Source organism: Lithobates pipiens, unplaced genomic scaffold (assembly GCF_037356315.1).
Source record: "Lithobates pipiens isolate NorthernLeopardFrog02 unplaced genomic scaffold, aLitPip1_a1.2 Scaffold_23, whole genome shotgun sequence".
NCBI lineage: Eukaryota > Metazoa > Chordata > Amphibia > Anura > Ranidae > Lithobates > Lithobates pipiens.
The window spans coordinates 70,780,218-70,799,158 of record NW_027507785.1 but is presented as its reverse complement, the minus strand read 5'-3'; the positions used below and the strand labels follow the sequence as shown (position 1 = coordinate 70,799,158).

General features: G+C 40.2%; 1 protein-coding gene across 14 annotated transcripts in view; it reads right to left on the bottom strand.

Annotated features, from left to right (window-relative positions):
- FOXP1 (forkhead box P1) overlaps positions 1 to 18,941 on the bottom strand; it is a 1,079,246-nt gene that overhangs the window by 649,111 nt on the left and 411,194 nt on the right. For 2 of the 14 annotated variants that reach the window (XM_077451841.1, XM_077451840.1), the window contains exon 1: positions 10,485 to 10,821. The exons of the other annotated variants lie outside the window; for them this stretch is intronic. The gene's annotated coding sequence lies outside the window, so the exon portion shown is untranslated. Of the gene's footprint in view, positions 1 to 10,484; positions 10,822 to 18,941 lie in introns of those variants that run through there. 14 annotated transcript variants of the gene reach the window in all.

Here is an 18,941-nt window from a genome sequence, read left to right as displayed (position 1 = left end):
CAACGACAGCCAAAGAAAAGTTTTGACTTCAAATATACTTTAAAAAGAATCCTTTATGCTGCCACTAGCATCAAACTAGGGAAATATTAGTCACTCTGTGGTTCAATGTAAATATATAATATTACTGTCATTGTACTATACATGGTCAATACCTATACCCTTTTTACATTTTGAGAAAAATAGAGTGACTTGGTCCTTTAGTTAAAAAAAATTTTAAACTAAAATTAGCAGCATGAAGAATGAGAAAGATTCATATAAAATACTTAGTGTATGTACTGTGCCACCAGCATTCAAAGTAATAATGGCTTAATGTGTGTTATTAATTGCCCTACTGGTGGTACTATTGTGTTAACTTGAAGCTTTTTCACTTTGAAATTAATCCCTCCAGTGGGAAAATATGCAGACAGTAAATAAATTGTGTCATCATTAAAAGTTAATTACAAAATTGAACAAAGTCCTGGTTGGATACTAAGATGATCAAATTACAAACCTCCATAAACTGTGTATAGAGACCTTGAGCTTCATACCCAATGTATACCTTGTTTATGAGAAAATAGTCTATGTTTGCTTTATGTCGACCATTGAAAAAGTGATTTTCTTTCCTGCAACCACGGGTTGCAGTCAGTGTTGATGGAGGTACCTGTATGGATGTGCTACCTGTATGGATATACAGTAAATGCTGGAATATCCTTCTGACACTCAGAACTGCATGAATGTGGCTTGGAGAAGCTACAAAACATCTTCAACGTTACAGAATAAGTCTAGTTGAATGTGATTAACTACCACTAGATATACCAGGACTTGATTAAATGAGAATCTTCACAACGGCAGAAGACATTTTCCAGACACTTTTCAGCATAAGCTCCAATTTCAGATATTAAAAATGTCGTAAGGCCAGCTGTACCATCATCAACAATACGAGAGTCTCATCTGGTTGAGGCTTCAGATGTTCCCCATCCCTAAACCAAGCATACCGCAGAATTTCCCTGTTGTATACACAGTATGATTTGTGGTCAGTGCCTGAATCCTTTAATTTCTCGTCTCGTTGTCTTACTTTCTGTGCTGTAAAAGATAATGAGTTGGTGCACTGCACTGTCATACTCTGAATTAAAATCCAGTTAGCTCCAAATTAATCTATGCTACCAGCTTCAGAATTAAGGATTGCACCCGTGCCCCTCCTCCCCCCCACCTTCAAGTACTCTGACCCCTCCCCTGGTTTTAATTAACCTCATATTCATGTCTATCGGCCCATCCAAGGGCAGATGAATCGTCAATGAAGGAGACAATTCCATTTGCCATGTTGTAGCATCTAACTGTGCATATAATACTGGAAGCTCTTAGGGAGAAGGAGGAGAGCAAGAAAGGAAAAAAAAAATACTTTGGATGTAACTAACTGCTCAATCCTAGATTAATTGGGAGAATATTCTTATCCCTTCATGGTCATTTATGATCTTCTGTTTTAAAATGGTCCTTTACAAAGACCTGCACATGTTTCAAGGCAGTCAAAACATGTAAGGACCTAGGGCCTAAATTATTGATACAGCCTTTGTTTTTATAATATTATATTCATTTTTTTTCTTAATTCTGCTATGGCTAAAGGGTTAATAAGAAGAACGACCCAGCCCCCACATGCATTAAACAATAAGAGAAAGGATATGCAAATAGCTATTGTCACTGTAACTTTAAGTACCTGTCTGTATTTTTACATGAAAACGATTATCTCTATCAATCAAAATTTAAGAACACAAAAGCGCTAATCATACAAGGTGCCTTGACGGCGTAATTCTCATAAAAGTGTTTTTTTTTCTAATTTTTTTTAAGCAGTAAGGCAAAATTAACAAGCAGAAAATGATGCACTTTTATAATTGAACATAGATGCATTTGTTTACTGTGGATTCCTTTTATGCATGTAGGTAAGCATTTTTTGTTCACAATATTTTTCTGTTTTTAGCATATATAAATCTCTAATCACCAAGCACTTCAGATTATATAGCTACTAAAATTATATTTAAAATGTTAGTTTTTTTTTTTTTTATGTTTTTTTTTTTTTGTATCACAAATGGGGAAACAGCACACCCTAATGTTTGGATGAATTAACTCATGACAGCAGTTAATGGGTTAAAAGCTTTCCACTGCTTTAGGTAAAAAAAATAAATAAAAAAAAAGTACACATGTTAAGATGTGTAAAAATAGAATGTAAAAAGCCTAATTGTAAAACCTCAATTTGTAACCATGCTCTTTAAACAGACGCAGCTCACTTTTACCTGCTGCATGTGAAATTGCAGTATGCAATTTAAAGTACTGGTTAATGAGAAATTTGGCAACCCAATACTCTAAAATAGTTACATAGTTAGTAAGGTTGAATAAAGACCCCAGTCCATCCAGTTCAGCCTGAGTGAGTGTCTACAATTATTCCTATTTATTTAAGGTACCCATATAGCACTGTCAATATATGCAGCGCTTCACACATACATCGCACACTCACATCAGTCCCTACCCTCAAGGAGCCCACAATCCAAGGTCCCCAACTCACATTCATATACTATGGCCAATTTTGGACAGATTCATTATTCCATAATGGATTCAATTAATAATTTTTCCCAAAATTCTACAAACAATACCCCATTATGACAACATGAAAGAAGTTTGTTTGAAATCTTTGCAAATTTATAAAAAATAAAAAAAATCCCATGTACATAAGTATTCACAGCTTTTGCTCAATACTTTGTTGAAGCACCTTTGGTACCAATTACAGCCTCAAGTATTTTTGAGTATGACGCTACAAGCTTGGCTCACCTATTTTTGGGCAGCTTCTCCCGTTCCCCTTTGCAGGACCTCTCAAGCTCCATCAGGTTGGATGGGGAGCGTCGGTGCACAGCCATTATCAGATCTCTCCAGAGATGTTCAATCGGGTTAAAGTCTGGGCTCTGGCTGGGCCACTCAGATTTACCAAAACCATATAATATGAGGTAAAACCTTAAGGCCTCTTTCATACTACTGATCTGTTCAGGTCCGCCTGCCAGTTTTTTAGGCAGACCTGAACGGATGCTCCATAGAGATTTATGGAGCATCGCATGTCAGCAGTGACAGGTCCGCTGGCATCCGACCCGCTCTGATCCGAAAAACCTACTTTTAGATCCGTCATCGAATCGGGTGACGACGGACACTACAGTCCGTCGTCATCCGATCTCCCATAGGAGAGAGCGGCACTCTGACAGGTCCGTCCCTGCGCAGTGTGCAGAGACAGACCTGTCATCTTCCTGCTCAGTGGGGATCAACGGAGTGATCACTGATCCGCCCTGCGTGAAAGGACCTTAAAGGTTTCAATTTGCATGCAATCAGGCAGGCCCTTGCACTACATGGTTTTGGTAAATCTAAAGGAAATCTGACAACAAAAGTTGCATAGTGTGTTAGTTTGTGTTCTGACATGCACTGTTAAAGCGGTAGTAAACCCGCAATTTTATTTTATTTTTTAACACCTGCAAAGCAAAAGGCATAATGAGCTAGTATGCACCACATACTAGCTCATTATGAAATACTTACCTTAGAACGAGGCCCCGACATCTGGCCCGATCCACGCCGAGGGAGCTGACATGCTTCCTCCGCGTTTCTTCCGGGTATCGCGGCTCCGGCGCTGTGAGTGGCCGGAGCCGCGATATCGTCACTCCCGCATGCGCGCGGGAGATTTCATTCCGGCCGGCCGGCCACTGCCGGATTTTCAGGCCGAGAATCCCCTTGTGCGCATGCGCCGCTGCAGTCAGCGGCGCATACCGAGGGGAATATCTCCTAAACCGTACAGCCTTATTATAGGCTTTCCTGTAAGTAAAACTTAAAAAATTGAGTATACAACCACTTTAACTGTGGGACCTTATATACACAGGTGTGTGCCTTTCCAAGTGTGCCTCATGTCCAATCAACTTGATTTACCACAGGTGGACTCTAATCAAGTTGTTGAAACATTTCAAGGATGATCATTGGAAACAGGATGCATTTGAGCTCAATTTTTATTGTTATGGCAAAGGCTGTGAATACTTATGTACGTGTGATTTTTTCGTTTGTTATTTTTAATAAATTTGCAAAGATTTCAAACAAAATTCTTTTACGTTGTCATTATGGGGTATTGTTCATAAATTTTTTAGGAAAATAATGAATTTAATCAATGTTGGAATAAGGCTGTAACATAACAAAATGTGGAAAAAGTGAAGCACTGTGAATACTTTCCAGGTGTACCATATGTTAATTTGCAGGTAAAAATTAAGACATAAGTCTGAAGGTTTTTCAGATAACCTTGCTGTTTCAGTGCAGTCCCTGCACCCCTTTACCTGCAGAACAGTGCAGATTAAGATTGTCCATAAAATAGAACTAAATGGTTGCATATTTTGCACATTTCCCTATATTGTAATGTGCTTTTGCTCTATGCTAATGTTAGACCTTTTTTGACCTTTAAAGCTGAACTTCAGGCACAAAAACTTTCATTCAAAAAATATTCCTCAATACCCACAACGGATCTGAATATTCTTTGTGTGCACCAAATACCTCTGAGGCAGATATTACCCTGTTAACCGCTTAAGAACCACCCCACGTACAAATGCAGTGGCAGGGTGGCCCTTAAGAGCAAAATCACGTACCTGTGATTCCTCTGATTGGCTCTAAGGCGGGCACGCCGCCAGAGCCTCGCTCCCGCTGTGATCGGACACAGTGGGGGCCGATCAGCGGGTCCAGCAGCAGTGATGGCCGCAGGCCACGCAAGATTGTTCACAGGAGAGGCAGAGCAGCGGTCTGCCTATGTAACCAAGGCTGACCACCATTCTGTAAGGGAGGAATATGGAGATCTTGTGTTTCTGCTAAGCAGAAACACGGCTCTCTGTTTTCCTCCAATCATAGCACCCCCCCCCCCCCAAGTTGGAAAGCACTTCCTAGGAGCACACTTAACTCTTTGTTCATCCGTGATGTTAACTCCTTCCCTGCCAGTGTCATTTTACAGCGACCGTGCATTTTTCTTTTAGCACTGATCATTGTATTGGTGTCACTGGTCCCCAAAAAGCGTCAGTTAGTGTCCGATTTTCCCGCCGCAGTGTCGCAGGTTTGTAAATGCTATAACTTTTGCACAAACCTATCAATATACGCTTATTGCCATTTTTTTTACCAAAAATATGTAGCGGAATACATATTGGCCTAATATGATGAAGAAATTCGATTTTTTTAACATTTTTATTGGATGTGTTTTATAGCAGAATGTAAAAAAAATATTGCTTTTTTTTTTCTAAATTTACGTTTACGCAAAAAATAAAAACCGCAGAGGTGATCAAATACCACCAAAAGAAAGCCCTATTTGTGGGGAAAAAAGAACATCAATTTTATTTGGGTAAAGCGTCACTCGACCGTGCAATTGTCAGTTAAAACAACGCAGTGCTGTTTTGCAAAAATGGTGGGGTCAAGAAGGGAGTAAAATCTTTCGGAGTTGAAGTGGTTAATGTTACAGTGACATCATCGATGCACTGTACATAAGTTGTGGAGAAAGCAGAGCTGTGGGAGGGACCAAAAATCTCCACCACTATAGGCTGTCTGCAGAAAATTAGTAGGGGGGTGGAGACAAGACCCTGTAAAAATACTCTTGTATTTAGACAATATTTGCTTATCCCAGAGTTCAGTTTCAAAGTCTGTCAAAACCTGAGAACAAAAATGTAATACATTTCATCTTCTCAGGCCATAGATGTGGTGGCTGCATTAGTTTTTTTTTTTGCTTTTATTTTCACCTGGCAATTCTGCCAGTAACACACTTATTGTCCTAGGGTGACAATGCTAATTGACTGTGCTGTATCTGTGGAGAGGCAGCCTTGTCAACCTGTGAAGAACGCCTCCCTCTCTCCTCTTCTTCATCAGATGGGGGTGGGGGTTTTGTAGTCTGTGGAGATAGCTTTGAACATATAACAGTTCAGCACAGGCAGAAACTTTATCAGCTTACAAGATTTCTGGCAGGATCAACAGATATTTTTTGCATTTAACAAAACACTATCATTGGTATATTTCACAGACCAAAAGAGAGCACATAAGATATGCACATTTTTAGGGTTTATGTACACTTTAATGCCTTCCCCAAAATTCCACTGCTGCCACTAAATACCTTATACAGTCCACTTTGTGGTTCTTGTCTGGTAATAAGCCTAGGCTTATGACATCATGCACAGCTCTCTCTCTCTCACTCTGGTGAGAGTTTGCCAGGAAGGGAGGGGAGATGAGTCATAATGAGGGCCAATGAGAGCTGCAGAGCTGGAGGTAGGTGTGCCTCTGTAAATCCAGGAAGTGAACAGGCAGCAACTTCAGATGCCCACAGTTAAAATTGTTGCACCCAGATTCAGTGGAAGGAGATTCCTGCAGCATATTTGGCAAGTACAGAATCACAGTATATATAAAATAATATGCAAAGTGGTTGGAGGGAAGCTTCAGAATGGTAAAGATGTTTTTATTACAAATTACGTGAGCAGACTGCAGTTCCTATTTTTCAGGGGTGCAGATACCTGTCTAAGACGGGAATCTATGCCTCTTCCTTCACTTTCTGATTCCCTCACCGAGAATGGCGCCGGCAGCAGCCAAGAGCCGAGCGATTGCTCGGCTTCGGCTTCCGACATCGGTGGACTCCAGGAAAGGTAAATGTCCATTTATTAAAAGTCAGCAGCTGCAGTATTTGTAGCTGCTGGCTTTTAATAATTTTTTGTAGCTGGAATCCCTCTTTAAGGACCCTATTTAAAAATTGGTGTGCCCCTTAAAAAAATAAATTAAAAGTCAGTAGCTACAAATACTGCAGCTGTTGACTTTTAATAATCGGACACTTACCTGTCTCAGGGTCCAGTGATGTGGGGGAAACGAAGCTCCACTCGTCCCCCCCTCCGCTCGGCGGCGCCAGCATTCCTACTGTGGGCACCCAGCTGTGGCTTCACAGCCGGGCACCCACTGCGCATGCGCGAGTGGCGCCGCTCGCCATGATACGCCGTGCAGTCATCTGGGACCTCTCACATGTCCCAGATGACTGACTGCGCCAAGAGGAAGTAATATTTTTTTTTTTTTGGGCGGAAACACCACTTTAAGAACAAACTGTTATTGCATTGTTGATTAGTCTTTGATTTATGGCATGTTTTCATATTGTTTAAAATAGATTTTATTGAAAGTACACTAATAAATATGTTTTATTCTAACAACTATTTATAGTTTAATTCTTGAGACTAGGTGTGTAAATTGGGACAAGCTGGTAGCAGCCCAAGTGCATTACTTTGCCCTGGGCCCATGATGCTATTAAGATGGCCCTGTCATAGGAAATGGATGTTGGGTATGAATGGGGCTCTAGGAATCTTCTGTTAGAAATAGGGTCCACTATGGGAAAAAAACATTACACTTCTTTCATTATACAGCTTATAGTCATCTGCTATAGAAAGTGACACAGATACTGCGCAGTTATTAGAGGTGCCCCTTTTTTGTACGGGGAGGAAATACTGGGTATCGGGTAAGATCTAGCTTAAACTTTGAATGATTGGGAGTGTGAGGAGAAGGTCAACAGTGGAGAGATAATGGCCATTTCTGAACTCCTTATCACACATCCTGCAACACATAACCGAATGCAAATTACGTTCTTTTCTAGAAAAAAAAAAGGTAATTAAAAACTTTCATTGTGGGAGCTGCATCTGTTTAATTGTTGAGCTGGAGAGGAGATCATGAAACATACTATCAAGTGAGGTGATTCCAGCAAAGGTGGGCTGATAGATTGCTGTATAAAAAAGATACAATTTTGTGGGTACTATTAAGCTGGCCATACACTCAAGGATTTTTTTGCTCAGCCTGCAAGTGGAACATAAAAAGCTAACAGAATACCCCATTCATGCTATGCAGCTTGGATAGACGAATTTCCCACTGTGGCCATTGTATTTTGACAGCTGGCCCCACCGGCTGTAAAATATCCCTACAGCGGCTCAAGTCGACTGACTGCAGCTGCGGTGCGGTGACAATTTTGCACGTGGGCCCTTCCATTTTTCCCCCCTGAAGGATGTTTTGGCCAGTTCCTCAGCAAAACCTCCAAAATGTGCGCAGTGTATGACCAGCGTTCGGGTGAGCACCATGCCATCTTCACCACGGTGCATCTTTCTATCTATCTGATTAAAATTTGCATAGGAACCTTTATTTGCAACAAAAGCTTTTGATGTGACCAAAGGTTTTCAAGAATATATCAAAGCTATGTGAGATCTGTTTTGCAAAAATGTGTGTAAATGTTGAAAAGTCTGAGTCAGGTTTAAACTCCCGACCCAGATCTGAAACAAATGCAGGAAGATCCTTGCCACCAGACATAAGATCTTCTAGCGTTGAATAGCCCAAATTAAAAGCTATACCACTGATGGTGATAATCCTACCAGTCACAAGTGCTGAATATTTCCCACCTTTTTCTCTAGGTAACATAACAAATTGATATATATATAAAAAAAAATCCCAATAATAAATAAAATGGGTATACACTCTTTAGTAGGCAAACAGCAAAATTTCAGCTCATAGGCAGTGAAAATGGAACATTTCCATTATGTTTTGAAATCTCAAACACAGATGATGTGAATTATGTTTTGCTGTTGTCTTACCTGCAAAAAGGTAACTGTACATGTCCTCCCATAGGCTGAATTCACGCTATGCATTGTGAAAATGCATGCAGTGTTCTCCATGCATGTTATGGTATGCACTTTTGCATGTTGACACGCGTTTAACGTGTCTTCAAGCGTTTTTATTCAATTACCCATATGTAAATAATTACATAAAAAAAATCACCCCTATTGGCCATGCTGCATACTGGGTTAAATAGCAATATATCAGGCTTCTTTTTTCCAGTAATTCACTGTACTGCAGACCAGAGTTACAGACAGGCCCAGTTAATACATATGACAATTCTATGTTTGATATGATTTCCCTGCCGTACCAAACTACGTTGTACCATTGGGATTGGCTGAGATGTGAAAGCAGCTTCATACACATTCACATTGCTCTTAGTGAGTTTGTTTTCTACTGTTGTTTCTTAAAGCCATAAAAATCTCTTAGCTGTCAAAGAGTATTTTATACATGTGCAACTATATGTGCTATGTTCATAAAATACATACCACAACAGTGCAGCAATTGCACACAGAGTATGAATAGAAAAAAATAAATTCTGGTTAGAAAAAACTACTAAGTATATAGCTCTATCTATCTATCTATCTATCTTTATTTATTTTTTGTATATAGATGTTGTAAATTGCTTACTGGGAGTAAAGAAAGACACAATAAAATTAGTATTTTTACATTTATAACAATTCAAGTGACAGTCCACCCACAATTGGCGCTTCAGGTTTCGTACATGCCGGAGAGTTAAACCATCTAGATCAGTGGTCATCAAACCTGTCCTCAGGGCCCACTAACAGGCCAGGTTTGCAAGATAACTGAAATACATCACAGGTGATATCATTTGCTGCTCAGTGATTGCAGTATTCTAATCTGCATCTCCCCAAGGTAATAAAAAAACCTGGCCTGTTAGTGGGCCCTAAAGGACAGGGCTGATGGCCACTGACCTACGGTATTTCCAGGAGAGAATATATCAATGTTGATATCCTGCCGATTAAAAGGTGGGGGACCCGCACTGCTTGTTGGATTTCACATTTAATTAATATGATGGAAAAGGCATCAGGAACACCTCTGTTGTCGTTGGGGGGGGGGACTCCAAGGGGCAGGGCCAGAGCTGGGAATCATTGTGGGGGTATCGCACTTCTTTTCTCCAGTGCTACTCAGCCCACCAGACTTCATCTATAACTGAAACACCACCTTGGCATCAAATATCCCTTCAAACAGCCGTTCTGATAAAACTCAGTTGCTTTTAGATGCCTGAGCGAAATTGCTCCACATCAAGTTATGTACCTCTGGATCAAACGGTTGCTATCTCGCCCCCTTTGTGTTTGGCTGAGGAAGGGTTAACACGCATGCCTGCTAGACAAGCCCACTCTTCCAGGGTGCCTTTTGCCAGCTGCAAGGGAAGGGGGCTGTCAAAGCTTCACCTAGAAATCTCTCACTGCCAATTGTTCAACCTCTGTGATCTCTGCCATAGACTCCCGTGCCTGACATGAAGCTGATACCAATGAGAAGACAGCTCGCTCTTCATACAAGGAGCTTCTGATTTTCCCAGGGGTGGCTCAGCAACAGTCTCCACCGTCCTGAGCCTGCAAACAATGAAAGCATTATCTTCAAAGTCACTAAACAAGATTTTTCTAAACCAGTAAGGGGGGGTGGAAATCAGGCTGTTATGAGCAATCGTGCAGACACAAATATACATTTAGAATGTTTTACACAATAAAGTTGGACTGCTGCAAACCACAGCAAAAGGTCCTGCATGCAATTGTATGCAAAGTGACATGTTGCAAAAGCCCTGAGCATATGGGACAAAGGTACAGGCAAAAGTAATGAAATAAAAAAGTCAAGAAGAAACTTACCCATTCATGAGAAGAGTCAGCGACCGGGGTTTGACTGCCAGTGCACGGCAGTGTGAAAAGAATGTACAAAGCGGCGACTTTAAATCCACCAAAGGGAAGGAAAGTTAATGTTCTTGGCTGTGTGTGTGCTTTCGCACAAGCGTCAGTGTACGGAAGGACTAAAGGCATGTGGTCTAAACACAACAAAAGCCACTGCCTTACTCTAGATTAAATATGCAGGAAGAGGCCCACTTTTGCATAAACACAAACACTCCGACAAAGTAACTGGCTCAACTCACATGTCTGCAGAGAGCTGTACCTGCCTCGCTGTATGACAGCATGGGAGCAGAGCAGCTAGGAGAGCACACAGCCCGGAGTGTATGGGCTCCTCTGCTGGACGCAACTTCTGTAAAGTCTGCACGCTGGAGCAATTGGAAACAGCTGGAGACGATGATGACAGCCTTCTGTTCTCACACCACTGGAATTACAGGCAACGGCGGAATATTTTATGACTATTGTTCTTATTATCTACACCTCTGTTATTATTATGATTAGTAACATTATTATTATTATTTTCTTTTATCTCAATTGTAATCTTTTATCTCAATTGTAATAAGAACACACATTATTGTGAAACTGTATTGCTGGCATTAAATTGGACTCGCAAAAAGGAAGGAAAGAAAAGGTATTTTAGTATGAATTTCTTTTAACTTTTTGAGAGTTTTCAAGAGTTAAAATAAAAAAAAAAGTAAAACAATTCTCTTGCATGGTAGGACTCATATTGTATACATTTAGCGCAGTTTTATTTATTTATTTAAAGTTGGTCATGTTTATTGATTTTTATTCCTTTTTGTAGAGGGCACTAGAGAACGGAGTGAGTTTTAGGGCTCATGCACACTGGGTGTTTGAATTTTTCTGAACACCTTTTACTCCTGTCAGGAAAATACAACTTAAAAAGGCATCTATAATAATAAAAGTTATGTTTTGCACGCATGTTTATGTGCGTTTGAAGTTAATGCATTCTATTGGTCAGAATTTATTCTGTCCATTAGATTGCATTAACATGCAAACACGCAAATGCGCCTAAATGCGTCCAGCGGTTATGCACATTTTGCATTTTTTTCTGCTTAAAAGCATCTCTCCTGAATGCAGTGGTGATTTGTTTTTTTCTGCCTATAAATGCTCCTCTTCTAAAACTTCTGTAAAAATCTATGTGTGAACGGACACATAAAAAATAACAATATCAATACCTGTAAAAAATCTATTTTTAGTGCTCATTCACACGGACGTTTTAAAAAACTGGCTGCAAAGCTAGCTCCGACGCCTGGAAAAATCGGCGTTAAAAACGCAATTTTTACCGCGTTTTGCATTGGCGTTTTTGCGTGTTTTTGCGCGTTTTTTAGCGTTAGCGTTAAGTAGCGTTTTTAAAGAAACACATCTCTTGGCTATAGCACTCAGAAAACAAAGAAAATATGTTGCGCGTTTGTCCGCGTTTTTGCGCGTTTGTGCGCGTTTTCCCGCGATTCGCGTTTTTACAGCTCTAGCTCCGCGCCAAGGAACGCACTGGTCCTGGGTTTTTTTTACAGCTTAAAAACGCCTATGCCATTTGCAGCTCAAAAACACCTAGGTGGGCATGAAGCCATAGACTAACATGGACAGGCCTTTTTAAGCTGCAAAAAACGCTCAAAAAAGCGGCTGTAAAAACGTCTGTGTGCATGAGGCCTTAAGCTTCTCAAAAACTTTAGAGTTACACATGTTTATTGGTTATTTTTATCTGTTGTGGAGAAAGGAAGCTATCTTAAAGGGGTAAGTACTAATATGGCCTGTGTTTATATTACAAGCCACCTAATCCCCCCCCCCCCCATACCATCAACACCACCACCAAAACAAAGTGCCTCCACATAAAGGTGTAACTTTTTTGATAATGGCAAACTAATTTCTAAAAATCACCTAAAAATATCCAAAATGTATTATATACCCTAAAGATTGAATAAGAAACATTAAAAAAAATGTAAAACAATTGACAGATGTAGGTATGACATTTTTACATACATATTTCCCTTATTCCAGACATAGGGGCTTTAATGTCGCTTGTAAAAAAAAAAAAAAAAGCCACACTAGACCACAGCTGATCCTTGTAGATGGCACTGCACTCTTATTAGTGAGTGAAGGAAAAAAGATGTGACTTATATAGTGTTTGCTCAGCCTTTTTTTTCTAGTTTTGAATAGTGGGGGTGGATCAAGACCCTAGTAAAAAAAATTTTACTGCTATCTGGGGATCTATTAGATTACTTAATTACTGACACAGTAGAAAACATTTAATCAGACAGGAAGTGGGTAAAAATCTGATTGGGCATGCATATTACTGTTACTGAAAACTTTAACAGGGTTTATACTTTTCTCAACTTGTGAGCACACACACACACACACAGTGAGGTTAATTTACTAAAACTGGAACATGCAAAATCTGGTGCACCTCTGCACAGGAACCAATCAGCTTCCAGGTTTTTTTTGTCAAAGCTTAATTGAACAAGCTGAAGTTTGAAGCCGATTGGCTACCATGCAGAGCTGCAGATTTCGTACTCTCCCGTTTTAGTAAATCAACCCCAGTGTGTGTATATATATTATAGATATATAAATAGATAGATAGGTAGAGAGAGAGAGAAAGAGTGATAGAGAGAGAACGATAGAGAGGGAGTGATAGAGAGAGAGTGAGATATATATATATATATATATATATATATATATATATATATATATATTTTTTTTTTTTTTGTTTTTTTTTTTTTTTCTGAAACGTGCATCACAGACCACCTGTTATCGTCCTATAAGTTCAAATCAAACAAGTGGGTAGCAGCTAACGGGATCAGCAATGATTACCAATTGTCCTGTTGGCATACGCTTTAAAGTGTTTGGTAAGTATTTTAGTGAACAACCAATGGTTGATTCTTCCTTATTCCATCACTTCCAATGAGATGTACATCAATAAAGTTAAGTTTGTACTGAACAAAATAAAAGTTCTCCAAAAACTGTCAGTTAACGTCAGTTAGTGTGGCTGAGTGTTATATATGAGCACTGGATAGCTGGCACAAACAACTCTGTTCAGCAAATCACCCCCTAAGTCCGGGAGAAAAATGTATTTGTATCTCATTTGTACTTAAAAAAAAAAAACGGTCAGGGAGAATGATATTCCAGCTCACTCAACATCAGCAATGGGTGGTATTTATATATATATATATAATGTAAATAAATATACACATACCAGTTATGATAAAATAAGTAATAATGTGCAGAAAAAAACAGTTCTGTCTATAACAAAGAAATTTCCTGGAACAAAAATGATTAAACAGTAATCATGTTTTTTTCAGTTTATAAATGTCTTATAATGTCTTAACATGTAAAATATTATGTCTGTGCAGGTTTTTCTCCCCTGACCATATTATTGCAAAATCTAGTTATGTCACACATACCACCATTGTTGATCTCTGTTTTTAAGATAAGTATTATGCTTAGTGTATATTACAATAGTCTCAATTCCCAACTATCAGGTGCACCACAAATACTACAGCAGGGATATGCAATTAGCGGACCCCCAGATGTTGCAGAACTACAAGTCCCATGAGCCATAGGAAGACTGACAGCTACAAGCCTGACACCCAGAGGCATGATGGGACTTGAAGTTTTTCAACAGCTGGAGGTCTGCTAATTGCATATCCCTTTACTACAGCCTCAACTTTGTTGACTTTGTGGTGAAGCCTTGCCTCTCATTCTAAGCTCTTAGTGTCCATGGACAATAGAAGGGGCCAATATTGGCCACTACTGTCATTGAACAGGTGCTGTTTTTTTTTTTTTTTTTTAGCTTCAGGTGTAGGGTTGAGTTTTAAAGTGGTTCTAAAGGCTAAATGGTTTATATTTTCATGCATTATATGCATGAAGTTAAAAAAACATCCAGTATGCAGATCCCCCCAGAGCCCCCCTTTTAATATGTATCTGAGCCCAATAACGATCCAGAAATGTGAATGAGAGCAGCTGCTCTCCCGGGTCTCTGCCTCCTGATTGGCTGAGAGACAGCCCATCAGTAGGCAGAGACCTAATGCTTTCAATCACAGCTCACAGCCAATGAAGGAGGAGCAAAGGGGCAGGGCAGAGCCCCATTCTGTGTGTCTTATGGACACACAGAGCTGGGACCAGAAGAGAACATGCATGAGTACCCCCATAGCAGGCAGCTTGCTATGGAAGCACTCAGAGAAGAGGAGGGGCCTGCGTCTCAAAGGCTCCTCGCACGACCCGGACGCAGTAGATATTTATGCCATATTGCATATTTATGACAAGCATTACTCCCACTTATATCTTATAAGTGTTTTTAATCTTGTGCAATAAATGATACTGTTTTAATACTACACTTAGAGGCACCTCCCCCCCCCCCCCCCCCGTTTCTTTTATATGTTATCTTATGTGTCCATGCAGACATAGGCTGTTATCAACTGTTTTTGAGATGTAAAAACAAAACTAGCACATTCTGAGAAGATTTTTTTTTCAGCAGTAAAAACGCTCTAACGTCAAAAAACGCTGATAAACGCAGGTAAACGCTCAAAAACGAGGCTCACCATTGTTTAATGTTTTTGATCCCATTGATTTAAAAAAATAATGCTTAAAAACGCTGAAAAATGCTAAAATAATTATAAAAAAAAAACCCTCTTGGCGTTTTTATAACGTTATTATAAAGTCCAGTGTATATGAGTTCTAAATGTTAAGAAGTCAAGTGCTTAAAAACAAAGTGAATCTAGGATTGTAGGGGCAGACAGAAAATATTTTTCTGGCCAATAAATGCAAAAGCATGTATTTGGCAGTGCCTATTTTAAGGTAATACATTTTTAAAATTCGAAATGTCTCACAGGTTCAATTTAGTTTACTTTCAGACACGGACTAAACTTAAAACTGCATAGCATTAGCCAGATATATTCATAAAGAATATAAAATTGGCTACTCAAAAACACAAGCATACATTCAAAAGCAATAATATATGGCAAAAAATGTCAAACAAACATATTTTAATACGTGACCATAATAAAATATACTGTATTATCTAAAATATAAAGATTTTATCCCAAACAGTTTATTCTCTTAAATATTTCAAACACATGGTTAATTTGGACACAGTATGCCGATTTTTCAGCCAGACCCAATGTAGTTATTATTTTAACATTTACCTGAAACTTCTGATCTGTTTAAAGCTGGCCATACAAGAATAAAAATGTGGAGAGTTCAGCAGGGATCAGTCGAATTTTGATCCATGTGTGGGCAGACTGATTGTACCCAAGTTGTTCCATCGATCACCTTGGGTACAACCGGTCTGTCAGATTTTTTACATGCAATTATTGCCAGTGACAATAGTCACTAGCAAATAATCATTTTATTCTGCCAGCTAGGAAGGCTCCCCACACACTGGCTGTGTTGATGGGGTAATTGACCGATTTTCTTTCTTTTTAAGGTGGAAGGAAAGAAAGCCAAAAAAACTAATAATCTATGCACTGCCTAACAGTTTATATTCTTGCTGTTTCATATTTTGATTATTGATATACACATTTGTCAACGCTCCCTCTAGTGGTCATGTGTATATAAGGGGATGTGAGTACGACTCCTGAGACAAGCTCAGCTAGGAACGTAGAGTGTCTGTCTACATCTTTTTATTCAAACCCGACCCATAGACATGTTCTGAAAAGAAGAGTAAAGTAGCACAGTCACTGAACAATTAAACAGGATGGGAAGTTAAGGCTTTATAGACTTCAATGGTGGCAAGCTTGTTCCAGGTCAAGGAGCCACTTGATAACGAAGATAAGATTGAATACAGAACCCTGGAGCCTGCAAACTAGTCAGCAATGTTTTTTTTATTTTTTATTTCTATTAACACAGATTTACTTCCAAGCAAACCTGCAGGTCCTCTTTAAAGCCACCTTCCCCGGCACCACATGCTTCCTGACACCGCTAGGAATGTAGAAAACATCCATTAGTTCTACTCATCACCCCCCTTTTATTTTGCAGTGCTGGGTTTTGGCAATTGGTCCAGAATCAGCCCTGTGTAAGCCCCAGTGTTGCCAATCATCAGTATTTTTACTGGCAGCCAGTAGAAAATGGGCACTTTTCTCCTGCCAGTAAATGCCAGGGACAAGAAAAGGCTTGCCAGTTAAAAATATGGCTGGGACACTCAGGACTATGCATGCACATTTCCTGTCTGGAGCTGGCCGAGAATATCCAAGTGACTGCTACAAAGTGTTTGGGCGGCGGCAGGTCTGGCAGAGACGATGCCTTTAGTGTGATGTCGTGGTTCAAGGTAGCTGAGTGGAGCGGCTGGAGCCTCTTGTGTGGGTATGTGGGATGGGAGCAAATCAAGCCGGGATCGGGACCGTCAGTGAAGGGATCACCTGGCGGGGAAAGAGACTGTCACTGTGGCTCAGGAGGGGACGTGTTGTGTTGGTGAGGTGTCATCATCATCATCATCTGTGCTGGTGCACACTGCTGTCAGTGTCACTGTTAGAGTCAATTTCGTGTGTGTGTGTGTGTGTGTGTGTGTGTGTGTGTGTGTGTGTCTGTGTCCGCCCATTCTGATTTCTTGCCCTCCTGAGTCCTGTCCATGAGATACTTACTTACTATATCAGTAATAATAAATTAAGAAATATGTTTTTTGTCTTAATATCTACCTTCAATCACATTACTAATTGCATATTGTACTCGTTTGTAGCCTAAATACAAAAACGTGCAATTAAATATGTAATTTTGTAACCTTTGGAAATGTCAGTAAAAACATGGCTGTGCCAGTAAATTTTGGGAGTTGTGTCAGTAAATTTCAATCTGGTAGGTTGGCAACACTGGTAAGCCCCTAATACACATGTGTCAAACACAAGGACCCCGGGCTGAATCTGGCCCTCTTTGCCATTTCATGTCGCCCCTGCTCCTCTCCTGCAGCTGCTGCTGCTGCTCCTCCCTCATCTGTGCCCCCAGTTATTCTCAGATGGCAGCAGAGAGGAGGACAGAATTCCTCTGCCAGATTCTGTGCTTCTCCATGCAGCTGCAGCGAGCCTAGTCTCTGCCATCCCCCAGTCTCAGCAGTCAGCAACAGAAAGGAGGACAAAACTCCTCCAGACCCTGCACCTCTCTGTGCAGCTCCAGCACCCCCTCCTCTCCGCCTCCACTGGTCTTAGCATTCAGCAGACTCCGGCAGCTGACTTCAGCCCTCCTCTGGTCCTACTCCAGACTCTGCAATTTCTGCTTCCAAACTCCGCCCCCAGCTTCTTCCCAGCAGCAGCACATAGTATGGGGGGTGCACTGGCATGTAAGGGAGGGGGGGAGACTCTTGACTTCTGATGGTGGGGGGGAGGCTACAGATAGAACCGGCAACCATAATGACTTCTGATGGTGGGGGGGGGGGGGGCTACAGATAGAACCGGCAACCATTAGGGCAACCATAATGCTGATGCAGCCCACAATGAAATCAAGTTTGACACCCTGCCCTAATAGAATGGCTAGGAGTTCACATAGGGCTTCCTTCACTTGATTAACAGAGGAGGGGAGCAAAACAAAAATTATGCTGGAGAAGTAGCAGTGAAGCGCAACTGTTGCAAAGTATTTAAAGTAATTTACTTTAAAGCCCAACTATTCTATTGATAATTAGTAAAAAAATAAAAACATTTTTAAAAAGTCCCCGCAGTACCTGTCCTTCCCCACAAGATGTCCTCGAGCTTTTGGGTTTAATTAGGTTCGGATCTACTCAACTCAGAAGACTGAGGACATACTGCAGGGCATATATGCAGCCCATTGGTGCCCATCAGTGCAGCCTCATCAGCGTACATAAATGAAGGAGAAAAATTACATGTTTGCAAAATGTTATAACAAAATATATATATATATATATATATATATATATATATATATATATATATATATATTTAAATCGGTCTTTCTCAAAAATTTTAATAAAAACCGCAGAGGTGATCAAATACCGCCAAAAGAAAGTGCTATTTGTGGGGAAAAAATTATAAAAATTGCATTTGGATACAATGTTGCATGACCGTGCAATTGCCATTCAAAGTGCGACAGTGCCGAAAGCTGAAAATTGGTCGGGACAGGAGGGGGGTTTAAGCAAGTGGTTAAGTTGAGAACACTCATATATACGATATATACTTTTAAATAAACTGTATAAATACTATAGTTTATCTTTAAAGGGTCTGTTGTAAGATAAGATTTTTTAATAATCTCAATGTAAATGGCAGTTTGGGGGGAAAAAAGAATCAAGAACAGTGGCTGAGGAATACGAGTCACAACAAGAACTTACTCCTGGTGAGCAGGGCATGCTGGGACTTGTAGCCCTCTAGCGGCTGGAGGGGCCCCAGGATGCCCGTCCCTGTTCTATAAGAGATCAATGATATGACGGTCGTGAGATGACCCACGCGTTCCTAGCCCGAAGACAAAATGTTGACATCT